This window comes from Mustelus asterias, chromosome 19, assembly GCF_964213995.1.
Source record: "Mustelus asterias chromosome 19, sMusAst1.hap1.1, whole genome shotgun sequence".
NCBI classification, from domain to species: Eukaryota; Metazoa; Chordata; class Chondrichthyes; order Carcharhiniformes; family Triakidae; genus Mustelus; species Mustelus asterias.
In genome coordinates this window covers 4,175,547-4,186,786 of record NC_135819.1, presented here as the reverse complement: position 1 = coordinate 4,186,786, position 11,240 = coordinate 4,175,547, and the positions used below count along the sequence as shown (strand labels likewise).

The 11,240-nt window shown below is 48.6% G+C and overlaps 1 protein-coding gene across 1 annotated transcript in view; it reads left to right on the top strand.

Moving 5' to 3' along the window:
• Positions 1-924: 924 nt before the first annotated feature.
• kank2 (KN motif and ankyrin repeat domains 2) overlaps positions 925-11,240 on the top strand; it is a 154,772-nt gene continuing 144,456 nt past the window's right edge. Inside the window, exon 1 of the mRNA XM_078234907.1 lies at positions 925-1,027. The gene's annotated coding sequence lies outside the window, so the exon portion shown is untranslated. The remainder of the gene's footprint in view (positions 1,028-11,240) is intronic.

Sequence of the window (11,240 nt, the reverse complement as noted above, 5' to 3'; positions counted from 1 at the left end):
CTCGAAGGGCTGAATAGCCTTCTCCTGCTCCAATTTTCTATGAGACGAAAGCTGAAATGCTAAAATATAAATGTTCAACAATTATAAATCATTTGGAATTGGATAGGGACATATACAGGAGACGAAACGTAGCGGGTACATGGAAAGAGCAGGGCAGTAATCTAATTGGATCACTCCAAACTAAAACAGAAAATGCTGGAAAATCTCAGCAGGTCTGACAGTATCTGTGGAGAGAGAATAGTGTCAGCGTTTAGAGTCTGGATGACCCTTCGTCAGGGTGTCACAGTTCTGACAAAGGGTCATCCAGACTGGAAACATCAGCTCTATTCTCTCTCCACAGATACTGTCAGACCTGCTGAGATTTTCCAGCATTTTCTGTTTTTGTTTCAGATTCCAACTTCTGCATAGTATTCTGGTGGCACACTGGTTAGCACTGCTGCCTCACAGCGCCAGGGACCCGAGTTCGATTCCCTGCTTGGATCTCTGTCTGTGCGGAGTCTGCACATTTTCCCCATGTCTACGTGGGTTTCCTCCAGGTGCTCCGGTTTCCTCCCACAGTCTGAAAGAAGAGCTGGTTAGATACAGTGACCCGAACAGGCGACGGAGTGTGGCGACTAGGGGATTTTCACAGTAACTTCATTGCAGCGTTACTGTAAACCTTGTGACTAATAAACAAACAAACTTTACTTTTTGCTTTTTGCTTGGATCACTCCAAAAGCTGGCATGCACACGATGGGCCAAATGGCCTCCTTCTGCGAGAACATTGTACGTGTGAAACTGTACGTGTTTTCCTCGGCAGGGGCTCCCGGCAGTTCAGTTAACTTAGCATTAGATGAGGATTGCCTATGAGAGTTATCCCATTGCTCCACTAGATCACGTCGTACGTTCGTGTCAGATGTGGCGATTTGGAGAGAGTCCCTTATACAATCGCCCTGCCGCTGGAAGCCAGGATTCGTGAAGGTTTTCTGCTGCTGACTTGAAGCTGGAGGAGAATTTGGCTGCGAATCCCTGGGAGTCCACACTCAATGTAAGTCACAGCAGATTTTGTTTTCTAAGTACCGTTCATTTAGAAATACATTGATCCTGATCTTTGCATTTTTTTGCCACACTCAGAGTTGCTGTTTGGTTCTGCAGCGCAGTTCTGATTTTGATGAAAGTGATGGGAAAGTTACAGAATGTCATCATCTAAAGAGAGAGAGAGAAATCTTTCTCAATACGAACCCTTCTCTCCCGTATTAAACGGGTGGCTTTTGTTTCAATTGGCCAGCTCGGGAATTTAACCGAGAGGGAATTGTCCCTTGTGGACTGTTACTTTTCTGGGAGTTTGGGAAGGGGGTGGGTGGCTGAGGGGGGGGGAGAGTTTGAGGCGGGGATAGGGTAACTGGGGGGAGAATTTGAGGCGCGGATGGGGTGGCTGGGGGGAGAGTTTGGAGAGGGGGTGGGTGGGGAGAGTTTGGAGAGGGGGTGGGTGGGGAGAGTTTGGAGAGGGGGTGGGTGGGGAGAGTTTGGAGAGGGGGTGGGTGGGGAGAGTTTGGAGAGGGGGGGTGGGTGAATGGGGAGAGTTTGGAGAGGGGGGGTGGGTGAATGGGGAGAGTTTGGAGAGGGGGGGTGGGTGAATGGGGAGAGTTTGGAGAGGGGGGGTGGGTGAATGGGGAGAGTTTGGAGAGGGGGGTGGGTGAATGGGGAGAGTTTGGAGAGGGGGGGTGGGTGAATGGGGAGAGTTTGGAGAGGGGGGGTGGGTGAATGGGGAGAGTTTGGAGAGGGGGGTGGGTGAATGGGGAGAGTTTGGAGAGGGGGGTGGGTGAATGGGGAGAGTTTGGAGAGGGGGGGTGGGTGAATGGGGAGAGTTTGGAGAGGGGGGGTGGGTGAATGGGGAGAGTTTGGAGAGGGGGGGTGGGTGAATGGGGAGAGTTTGGAGAGGGGGGGTGGGTGAATGGGGAGAGTTTGGAGAGGGGGTGGTGAGTGGGGAGAGTTTGGAGAGGGGGGGTGGGTGAGTGGGGAGAGTTTGGAGAGGGGGGTGGGTGAGTGGGGAGAGTTTGGAGAGGGGGGTGGGTGAGTGGGGAGAGTTTGGAGAGGGGGGTGGGTGAGTGGGGAGAGTTTGGAGAGGGGGGGTGGGTGAGTGGGGAGAGTTTGGAGAGGGGGGGTGGGTGAATGGGGAGAGTTTGGAGAGGGGGTGGTGAGTGGGGAGAGTTTGGAGAGGGGGGGTGGGTGAGTGGGGAGAGTTTGGAGAGGGGGGGTGGGTGAGTGGGGAGAGTTTGGAGAGGGGGGTGGGTGAGTGGGGAGAGTTTGGAGAGGGGGGTGGGTGAGTGGGGAGAGTTTGGAGAGGGGGGTGGGTGAGTGGGGAGAGTTTGGAGAGGGGGGTGGGTGAGTGGGGAGAGTTTGGAGAGGGGGGTGGGTGAGTGGGGAGAGTTTGGAGAGGGGAGTGGGGAGAGTTTGGAGAGGGGGGTGGGTGAGTGGGGAGAGTTTGGAGAGGGGGGTGGGTGAGTGGGGAGAGTTTGGAGAGGGGGGTGGGTAAGTGGGGAGAGTTTGGAGAGGGGGTGGGTGAGTGAGGGGAGTTTGGGGGGTGAGTGGGGGAGAGTTTGGTGCAGGGGAAGCGTCCCTGGGGGGAGAGTTTGGGGCAGGGATAGGGTCCTTGGGGGAGAGTTTGAGGCAGGGGTAGGGTGATTGGGGGGAGAGTTTGAGGCAGGGGTGGGGTGATTGGGGAGAGAGTTTGGGCTCCCATGGATGCAGAGAAATAGTTTCCTCCCAAACCTTTGAACAAGTGAAAGTGATTGGCAGCGTGCTGATGTAAATAACATCCTTCACCCTGACCTGTCAGCCCGGGAATGTGATCGGAATCTCCGGCAGAATTCTCGGAAGTTATTGGGAGCTGAGGGGTCAGTCAGAAGAGCCGGACACAAAATGATGAAAAGGAAAAAGCAGTCACTGATTGAGGAACTGGGCGGACATTTAATTAGATCCTTCCTGAGAGAGAGGGAGCACTTTTCCAGATTATTCCATGTTGTTGGAAAACTTAGCCCCATTCATTAATTTAGTGGTATCTCTGAAATGAGGTTATTTGGTGAAATGCGGTGATATAATGAAATACCTTACACTGAGATGTTAGTTGAACCATGCCCTCCTGCCTTATTTCTATATTGTGAGAGTTCTGAGTTGAGTGCTCCCATTGGTCTGACAGCATCTTCCTTTGAGTGCACTAAAACTTATTTTCTTAAACAAAACTTTCCATGTATTGCTTCGCCTCCCTGACTTCAGGATTCCTATATCAATTCCAGTTGAGATGTGTTCCTGCTTACTGCACTATTGCCAATACTTTGCGTATCGCCCCATCATCCCTCTTCACCCACCCCAGTTATTCCCTTCTGCTCCTCAGCTTAATCATTCCCCTCCCCATCTCGCCCCGTAGACGAGTTTTGATTTGTATGAGCTCGGCTGTAATTTAGTTAAATTCATCGAGCTCGAACCAGCGGATCTGAAATGCCACCTTCAGTTGAAAATGTCTCCCCCTTTTTTCACATAACAGTTCCTCCTTCGTTTAATCATTTCTCCCCTTTCTAACTCCCATTCTCCCTTTCCTCACCCCACTTCTTTTCTAACCCTATTCTCTTTTTAGCTCCCCTTGTTTGCTTATTGTGTTGTCTGATTTCCGCAATTGCCAGCATTAACCCTCCCATTTTCACTATCCCCTATTTCCCCAATTACCCCCATCCTCACCATCCTCAACTCCCCATCCTCACCATCCCCAACCCCCCATCCCCAATTCCCCATTTCCCCATCCTCACTATCCTCAATTCCATTTCCCCATCCCCAATTCCCCCATCCTCACCATTCCCAACCCTCCATCCTCACCAATCCCAACCCCCCATCCTCACCATTCCCCAATTTCCCCCATCCTCACCAGTGTGGTGACTAGGGGATTTTCACCATAACCTCATTGCAGTGTTAATGTAAGCCTATTTGTGACACTAATAAATACACATTAAACCATCTCCATTTCCCCAATTTCTGCCCATCCTCACCAAATTAGTTAGATATGTTGAGCACCCAGTTACTCCAGGTCACTTTCCCTTCCCTACTTTAGCACTGTTCGTACCTGTTCAGGTATTTCAACAGCCGTTGTCTGGTCCCACTTCAAATTAAATCAAGTAGATTTTGCCAATAGGGCCAGCACAGTGGTTAGCACTGCAGCCTCACAACGTCAGGGACCCGGGTACATTTCCGGCCCTGGGTCACTGTTTGGAATTTGCCCCTTATCCCTGTGCCTGCGTGGGTTTCCTCCGGGTGCTCCGGTTTCCACCAACATGCCAAAGATGTGCAGGTTAGGTGGATTGACCATGCCAAATTTCCCCTTCATGTCAGGGGGATTAGCTAGGTAAATACGTGGGGTTACAAGGATAAGGCCTGGGTGGGATTGTCGGTGCAGCGTTGATGGGCTGAGTGGCCTCCTTCTGCACTGTAGAGATTTAATGATTCTATGATTTTGACCAGTACCTTCTGCTATTTTGCATCTCCTTTGGTTTATCCATTTTGGAATCTTTGTCCGACAGTTTTGTGTATGCTACATGCACCGATGGCAGCAATGTTGGATGGTGACGGGAGTCAGGTCTGGGCTGGAGGGGCTTAATTCCCCCACTGCAGTTAAACCCAAGGAGGGGGGAAGGGTCATCGATGTAAATCCGAGACAGGGACGAGGTTCAATTCTGATCACTGACACATGCCATTCAGAATTCCCCTCCTCCCTCTAGCCTATGTAACACCTCTAACTTGTGCCTTTTGCTTTCTACCTTCAGCTAATTTCTCACCCAGTCTCAAGATTTACTCTTGAGCTCTCGAACCTTTGATAAAAAGGAATAAGAGTGCACTTGGAACTTTTGTCAAATTCACTTTAGAAACTAGGTGCAGAGTTGTCGAGTTTTCCACTCTGGTTTCAAGGCTGCTATGAGTTGTGACAATCTATTTGAATGATTGATTATGGGTCAGGATGACTTGTTGTATTAATATTAATGATTCCAGGAATCCTTTAAAGGAATTTGGTGTAGGATCAAGTTGTTGAGGTGAAAGGGCAGGAAGGGTCAGAGGTGCAGCTAAATGCCTGATTAAAACAACTTGGCGTTGGGGATTCTGCTTTTCCCCTTCTCCAGTTGTTAAGTGATGAAATGCATTTTTAAAAAAATCATTCATGGGACGTGGACGTTCGCTGGCTGGGCCAGCATTTATTGTCCATTCCTGACTGTCTTTAAACTGAGTCTCGCTCGGCCATTTCACAGGGCATTTGAGATTCAATCACATTGCTGTGGCTCTGGAGTCGCATGTAGGCCAGACCGGGTAAGGACGGCAGATTTCCTTCCCTAAAGGACATTAGTGAACCAGATGGGTTTTTGCGGCAATCAAACATGGCTTCACGGTCATCAGTAGACTTTTATTTCCAGTTTTTATGGAATTCAACTTCCACCATCTGTCATGGTGGGAATCGAACCCAGGTCCCCAGAGCATTACCTTGGGGTATTTGGACATTACCACCAAACCTCCCCTTGGTTCAGTTATGGTTAAAAACTGAAATGTCAGCTGTTGGAGAAAGCTAATTCAGCCTACCTTTCATAGAATCATAGAAATATAGAATCATAGAAACCCTACAGTGCAGAAGGAGGCCATTCGGCCCATCGAATCTGCACTGACAATCCCACCCAGGCCCTATTCCCGCAAACCCACACACTTACCACGCTAATCCTTCTAATTTACACATCCCGGGACATTAAGGGGCAATTTTAGCATGGCCAATCAACCCAACCCGCACATCTTTGGACTGTGGGAGGAAACTTGAGCACCTGGAGGAAACCCACACAGACATGGGGAGAACGTGCAAACTCCACACAGACAGTGACCCAAGCCGTGAATCGAACCCAGGCCCCTGGAGCTGTGAGGCAGCAGTGCTAACCACTGTGCCACCATGCCGCCCCAATAGTGTAACCCGTTGTGCCTCTGTGTGACCATTCTGCCTCCATACAGCCCCCTTGAGTGTGAACTATGTGAACTATGCAGTGGTAATTTTACTCAGTTTGAGCACAGGAGTTCCAATTTGCAGAATTTCCGGAATACCGGTTACCCATGAAAGGAAGGTCTAAAGATTTTTTTATAGCGTCTGACATGGCATTCCAAAGCGCTTTGCAGCCAAGTATTTTCTTTTGAAGTGTAGCCACTGTGGGAATGAGGCAGCCAATCGCACACAATGAACAGCTGAAAGACAGCACCTCTGAGAGTGCTGCACTCCCTCAGTACCGCGTCAGGCTTGGTGGTATTGTCCTGATAACCAGGGCAGTATCAGCCAAGATTATGTTTTTAAATTTCTGGAGTGGGACTCAACCTCACAATGCTGCCAGGTCCTAGGTGAGAGAGTCACCAGCTAAGGCATGGCTGAGACCAATGTAGTACAGTTATCATAGAATCCCTGCCTGCAGTGCAGGGGTAGACCATTCGGCCCATCAAGCCTGCACCGACAACAATCCCACCCAGGCCCTATCCCGTGTAACCCCCAGACACTAAGGGACAATTTAGCATGACCAATGCACCAAATCCGCACACCTTTGGACTGTGGGAGGAAACCGGAGCACCCGGAGGAAACCCACGCAGACATGGGGAGAACGTGCAAACGCCACACAGACACTCACCCGAGGCCAGAATCGAACCCAGATACATGGCGCTGTGAGGCAGCAGTGCTAACCACTGTGCCGCCGTGCCTTCCCATCCGTTAATCAGCGTGGCTGCCAACTCGCGGTGGAAGTTGTGACGAGAGGTGCGTTTCACACTGTGACATTCCTGTGTTGTATCCGTTACACATAAGATTTTAGATGGGCAGTAACATTTACAAAGATGACTTCAGTTACCTGTGTGAAACATAGAAGATAGGAGCAAGAGGAGGCCATCCAGCCCTTCGAGCCTGCACTGCCATTCATCACGATCATGGTTGATCGTCCAACTCAATAGCCTAATCCTGCTTTCTCCCCATAACCTTTGATCCCATTCGCCCCAAGTGCTACATCTAGTTACACCTCTCGTATCTTTGTTGGGGAAAAACACATTTAATAAATTCAGTCCAAGTATTTATGTACCCTTTTTATAATGTACAGATGTGGGCTGGAGCGCAGCTGTTGAGAGCATTTGTTCTACTTATTCACAAGCTAATTGTATTAGAAAATCCTTTGTGTTCCTGATATGCTTCCCTTGTATAGAATATTTCGGAGCACATTTGAAATGTCAGGCAAGAGTCAAAAAACAAATGATGCTCTATCGCCTCTTCACAGCCGATCTAGCCCAACTGTAGTGGCAATCAATAACCTGATTACTGGATCTGTCTAATGGGAGAGAGTTTCTTTGATCTGGTGTGTGAATGCTGCTTTGGGCTGATGTCGGGTGTTACGAGGTTTTTCCTTCCTCGCGTTTCCTGCCTTTTTACAGTGTTGGGAGTCGCTCCACTGCCACCGAACACACACCATGTTTTGTTCATTTTGTGATTCCATTAATAGCTTCTGATGGAACTGCCAAGATGCTGAACTCTCTTTTGTTTTGGAGCAACGCAAGCCAATCGATGGCTGGCGTTCAGATCACTCGCTGCATGCTTTTGCTTCTCTGTAATTGCATTCCTTGTCAATTAATTTGACTTTTAATTTTAGTAAGCGTGGAAGACAGCGTCTGCAGTGTTGTCTTTTCTGCAGGAGTACCTGGTTTGAGTCTTGCGGTTCCATTCAAATCAAAATGTTAGATTGCAAACTTTCATTTCGTGGGAGATTGTTGATGGAAATAGCTTTATTTGCCGGAGGGGAGATTGTAGATAGAATATTGAGTGAGCAACGTTGTGACACAGTGGCTGGCACTGCTGCCCCTCAGTGTCATGGACCCGGGTTCAGTTCCTGCCTTGGGTCACTGTCTGTATGGAGTTTGCACATTCTCCCCGTGTCTGCGTGGGTTTCCTCCGGGTGCTCCAGTTTCCTCCCACACTCCAAAGATATGTGGGCTAGGTGGATTGGCCATGCTAAATTGCCCTTTAGTGTCCAAAGATGTGCAGGTTAGAGGGTTTGGCCATGCTAAATTGCCCCTTAGTGTCCAAAGATGTACGGGTTAGATTGATTGGCCATGTTAAATTGCCCCTTAGTGTCAGGGGGATTGGCAGGGTAAATACGTGGGGTTACAGGGATAGGGTCTGGGTGGGATTGTGGTCGGTGCAGGCTCGACAGGCCAAATGGCCTCTTTCTGCACTGTAGGGATTCTATGAACTAAAATAATCTTATCGAATTGTTGACTCTTGATTTGGACCTGCTATGCAACTTCAGAAGCATCGCCCCAACACTGCTGTTGAATGCATCACAGCATCTGCTGGCTGCAGTGTGCCAATCAAGACAAGAGCCAGCATCCTGCCAGTCAGTCCATTCACTGGAGTGGAGGTATGTCTGATTGAAACCAGTGAATTTCCCATTCGCCTGGCTATGGAATAATCCCTGTTTTAAATTGGATCAAGTGAATCATTGACAGTTCACTCTGTCTAACCCAATTTTCCCAAAGACTGGTGAGTCAGCTTGAACTTGGGTTTGGTCATAAGATCTGTTCAGCTTAAACACTCCCCCTCCCAGACAGCGATGGGTTGCAAAAACTTGATCCTGATGCAGAATTCAATGTCATTTTGTGAAATATGAGTGTCGCTGGTAAAGCCAGTATTGTTATCCATCTCTAATTGACCTTGAACTGAGTGGCTTGCTCGGCCAGTTCAGAGGGACAGTTAAGAGTCAACCATAATTCCTTTGGTTCTGGAGTTGCATATAAGCCAGACCAGGTAACGATGGCAGATTTAAACATAGAAACTAGAAGCAGGAGTGGGCCATTCGGCCCTTCGAGCCTGCTACACCATTCATCTTGATCATGGCTGATCATCGAATTCAATATCCTGATCCCCCCCTTCCCCCATATCCCTTGATCTCTTCAGCCCCAAGAGCTATATCTAATTTCTTCTTGAAATCAGACAACATTTTGGCCTCAACTACTTTCTGTGGTAGTGAATTCCACACATTCACCACCCTCTGGGTGAAGAAATTTCTCCTCACCTCAGTCCTAAAAGGTTTACCCCTTATCCTCAAATTATGACCCCCTAGTTCTGGATTCCTCCACCACCAGAAACATTCTTTCTGAATCTAACCCTGTTAGAATTGTATAAGAGAGATCCCCTCTCACCCTTCTAAACTCCCAACGACTATAATCCTAACCGACTTAGTCTCTCCTCATATGACAGACCTGCCATCCCAGGAATCAGCCTGGTAAACCTTCACTGTACCTGCCTTCTTTACTGCCTGCTTACCTGCGCGCTTACTTTCAGCGACTGATGCATGATGACTCCAAGATATCGTTGAGTATCCTCTCTCAATTTACACCCATTCAAGTAGTAATCCTTCCCTGAAGGCCATTAGTGTTTGCAGCAACTGATGTTAGTTTCATGGTTGCCATTACGGAGACTAGCTTCCAATTCCAGATTTATTAATTTAATTTAAATTTCACCAGTTGCTATGGGATTTGAACTCTGGGCCTCTGGATGACTCGTCCAGTAACATTACCACTCTGCCACCATCTCCCCACGGAAGGCATTGACAGCATAAATGCTGGCAAAAGTAACGTCAAGAGCCTGGATTTGGACTCTCTCTCCTTGGTGGTTAAATCCGCAGATTGGCAGTGGTCAGGGATCTGAAAATGTGGATTGAGTTGGTCAGAATTAGAACACGGGGGCACGGCCTCAGGATGAGGGGGCCGATCATTTAGAATTTATATGAGGAGAAATTACTTCACTCAAATGGTTGTGAATCCTTGGAATCTTCTATCCTGGAGGGTTGTGGATGCTTCATTTTTGAATATGTTTAATGGTGGGATAGATTGATTTTTGGTGTCTCAGGGAATTAATGGATTTGGGGAGTGGGCGGGAAAGTGGTGCTCTGGCATAAGACCATCCATAATTTTATTGAATGGTGGAGCAGCCTCGAGAGGCCGTGTGATCCCCTCCTGCTCCCATTCCTTATGCCCATATGACATGGTGGTGGCATGGTGGTATTGTCACTGGACTAGTAATCCTAATATCAGGGTAATCATAGAATCCCTACAGTGCAGAAGGAAGCTATTCGGCCCATCGAGCCTGCACCGACAACAGTCCCACCCAGGTCCTATCACCATAACCCTACCTATTTACCCCGCTAACCTCCCTGCCACTAAGGGGCAATTTAGCATGGCCAATCAACCTAACCTGCACATCTTTGGACTGTGGGAGGAAACTGGAGCACCCGGAGGAAACCCATGCCGACACAGGGAGAACGTGCAGACTCCGCACTAGACAGTCACCCGAGACTGGAATCAAACCCAGGTCCTTGGTGCTGTGAGGCAGCCGTGCTAACCACTGTGCCACCGTGTCGCCCGTAATGCTCCGGGGACCCGGGCTCAAATCCCACCGCAGCAGATGGTGAAATTTGAGTTGAATTAAAGAAACTGGAATTAGACGATGAAACTATTGTCTGTAAAAACCCATCTGCCTCACTAATGCCCTTTGGGGAAGGGAATCTGCCGTCCTCACCTGCCCTGGTCTGCGTGCGATTCCAATGACCTCTGAAAAACGGCCTTGCAAGCCACTCAGTTGACGGGCAATTTGTGGTGGGACAATAAATAAAGCAGAGTTAAATCGGTGATACATTCTCGCACAGTGTAAGAGTCACACTGAGCCCTACAGCCTGTTTTAACAACGCCCGCCTATTCAGATCAACAAATGAAGTAGACTCATATAAAGCAGTGGAAAAAAAAAACTCCCAATTTTTTTTTAATAGACTAAAAATTGTTTCAAAATGTTTATTGGGATTCTTTAACAGCAATCTCAGGCTTTAATGTTTCTCAGTGATTTCCTCTGGGCTTTCAGTCTCCAGTTGAAACTGTCTGCGCGACCAGAGCAAAGACTGGAGCTGGCTGCTGTTATTTTGGGCTCAGCAGATGTTTGCCATTATTCTAATTATTACTTGGTGCCCGCTCCCACCCCCTCCCACCCACACCCCCCCACCCCCCCTTCCTCTCCTCCCCTCGACTTGCTTTTCATCTGGAGCTGATTTTGATTATTTTCTTCGTGTTTGCTGAGGAAAGACAGAGATGGAATGGTGCCATGATTCTGGAAGAATTAGAGAGGGAGAGAAAGGTTAAATACGAGAGAGCGAGGGACTGAACGAGATGGGGAA